Consider the following 3,507-nt stretch of genomic DNA (forward strand, 5'->3'; position numbering starts at 1 on the left):
GATCTTGGTTTAGGTTGCGCCTTGGAGAGACTCAAGGTTCTGCCTATTTACCAGCTAGGGAAGCAACTCCAAATGCTCTAACATGAAGGTGGGAAAGCAGAGGGCCACCGCGGGATTGGGAGTTCACATTCCCTTATTCTCAGCTGCCTTTTGATTCCATGAAGGTGGGCCTTGACAGCAGTGTGGAGTCAGCTGAAGACACACATCTTGGAAAAGGTTTCCCCCATGAAGTTCAGAAAAAAGCACGAGGAAAAGCACCTCTGCCCCACCTCCATTTCCTACAATGTAAACATGTGCTCTGAGACGGGGTTCAGTAGTTGATGTGAGCCCTTAACTGCAAGACTTTCTGGGAATTGTAGTGTCTGACCTTTGTGCCCGGGAAGGAGCAAAGGAGAACTTTTCCTACTGCTGCCCTGGCCATCTACAATGCATTTGCTAGCTTACAACCATACACGTCCATTGTCGATCCGTTTTGGAGGTCAGAAACCTGCCACGGAGTTTACAATGCTAGAATCAACATAGAAGTAGACAAGAGTCTCATGAGGACTTTTCTGCCTCTCCTGCCTTCAAACCACAATTCTCAGATCTCAGCCTCTTGAGTAGCTACTGACACCTGGCCTAGGATTATGAGTTTCTATGTAGCCCAGGCTACAGAAATAACCCAAACTGTAGGAACTCTAGGAACTATTACTGGGTACAAGACCTATGACTGGTATACGTGGAGAATGATTGATGCCAATGGAAAACTGCTAGTTGTGTATGTTAATAAAGACACAAGATCAACTAACCTTCTGCAGTAATCCTGTCGGAAGACAGCATGAGTGCCTGTGCATACTTTTCTTACTGCTTTCTGCTCTTAAGCTATCTACCTCTTGGAACATGCTCTTTACATCTGACCCCTTAAGCTAGCCTCTGGACAATCTGACCAAAGGGTAAGGAAGAGATTCTTGGTTTAAGCATGGCAGTTAAACTCATGCCTCACCACATGGTTATATTAAAATATTAATTATTTAATACTAAAATATTAAATAAGAGGTATTATCACTGCATAGGTATTTCTTTATCCATGACCCAGTATCTGCTCCATGGAACCAGCAAACAAAAACAAACAAAATCTCAATAAGAAGGGTGGAACCATAAATTCATATTACTAACTGAAAGAAGTCTGAACAGAATACATAATATACTATTCCAATTAGATGGCATTCTGAAAAAGGCAAAATGACAGATATTTAAAAAAATAGAGGCTGGCCAGATGCAGTGGCTCATGACTCTAATCTCAGATACTTGTGAGCTGGAGATCAAGAGGATGAAGATCTGAAGCCTGCCCAGGCAAGATGTTCGTGAGACTCCATCTCAAGAAGCCAGGCATAGTGGCATGCACCAATAATCCAGTTAAGCTGGAGGTATAAATTAGAGAATCATGGTGAAGCTGACCTGGGCAAAAACCTGAGATCCTCTTTAGAAAATAGAGAAAAAGGGGTTACCATTTGAGAGAGCCTGCCTAGCAAGTGTGAGGCCGTGAATCAAACACCAGTATAAATACATAAATACCAGTGGCTGCGAGAGGTGGGGGGCGGGTGGGAGAGGAAGGGGTGAAGGCAGTTGAATCCTAGTACTGTATTTATGAACAATGACCCATTCAACTCTCTTACCTTACAAATGACCTGTTCACATGGGTCTTTTGTTATTTTCAGACTGTGTTTTGATAATATATTCCTAAGACAGGCCTTCTGATTTAGATCACAGACACATTTTAACATGTCTAACATAAGTTTTAGAAAAGGCTGGTATGTGCTGGGACCTGACCTGTAGTAACTCATAAGGGCCAGTTATCTGCTTCTCTTTCTTCTCTGTTCACTTCCATTGGCAATGACTTTTATGCCAAATCAACAAATGCTACAAAATAGACTTTTCCCTCCTTTGTCTGCAGAGTGGATTATTAAAAAGTAACACACTGCTGGAAAGCATGAATTAAGCTCATCTTAGGAGTGTATTATCAGGGTAGGTGCCCCGGAGTGGTATGGCTGGCTCATAAGGAAGGTCTATGTATAGTTTTTGAGCCAAGATATGATAAAGACACTTGCACATCCATGTTCATGGCCACACTATTCCAATAGTCAAGATATGGAAACAGCCCAGATGCCCCACAATGGATGAGTAGATCCAAGAAATGTGGTACCTATACACAATGGAATGTTACAGAGCCATTAGAAGGAATAAAATAAAGTCATTCACAGGGAAGTGGATGGAACTAGAACAGAAAGCCAAGCTCAGAGAGACAAATGGTGCATGTTCTTTCTGATATGTGGAAATTAGATTTAAAATACACTGGGATATGATATGTTGTACAAGATTCTAGTTACTCACACACAATGAAACCAAAAGAGGATGCTCCTAGGAGAGAAATACAAAGGCACAACACCTAAGTGCCTCTTCATATTTATATAAAATAATATGCATATTGAAACAAACTCCAAGATACAGAAACAAGAGACCTCTCTCTTTTTTAAAAAAATTAGTTTATGATTTTTCTGCTGTCTTCACATTATATATGGTGTATTCAAGTGTACATCTTCTGGATGATTTGGGGGAGGGTACCCAACTTGAGGGAATAGGGTGAAAAAGAACAGCAGTGGCATTCACTGTACACTGATAAAAGTGAACTATATAACTCATGGGTGGAGATGGACTGGAAAGAATGAGGAAATAGAGACACTGTATGAAAGGAAATGAACTCATCACCAGGCTCATGTAAGTGTAATCCCTCTGAACATCACCTGTATAATAACTACAAAGTAAATTAATAAGAAAAACAGTGTATTAGATTCATTATTTTCACCTCAAAATCCATACTGGTGCTTAAAATAGTACCATTTTCTAGCCATCACTTGTATATGCTACTATTAATCATTTGGGATAGTTGCTTTTATCTCTGGCTTATCTTGTCTATAGCTTGTTTAGAGGTCAAAAGAAATCTGGGGAATATTTGGGAATACTGTATACTCCACCAGGTCTGATAAGGACAAGCGTCTTTTGCGGAGATTTGCTGTGATTTTTGTAACGATTCCAAAGGAGCTGCACTTTGGGAAATTGTTATTTAGAGAAACCTCTTAAGGGATTGCTTTGGCCCACGTTATCGTCCTACAGGGACCATCCTATTTGGCAACACACTGAGAGGAAGGAGGAGAACATGAGGATTTGTAGGAGTCCTTTATCCAATACCCTACGGACACTAGCTAATTCCCAAGCCCTCCTGCCCAACCCCTCCGCACCCCAAGAGCTGGAAAACTACGCTAGGATGAGATGGCGTCCCTTATGGTGCACTAGGGCAGGAATTTAGGACACGGAGTCACTTCATTCCAGGGAGCTGGAAGTCTATGAGAAATGGTGCACAGGAGAGTCAGCTGTGCACCATGAGAACAGCACGGGCCTGAGAATGGCAGAGCCTCCTTTGCCCCTTGGCTGTGCAAGGGAAAGTTCATTCTGCATTCAGGGGTTTGCGAA

This window comes from Dipodomys ordii, unplaced genomic scaffold, assembly GCF_000151885.1.
Source record: "Dipodomys ordii isolate 6190 unplaced genomic scaffold, Dord_2.0 Scaffold40, whole genome shotgun sequence".
Classification (NCBI taxonomy): Eukaryota; Metazoa; Chordata; class Mammalia; order Rodentia; family Heteromyidae; genus Dipodomys; species Dipodomys ordii.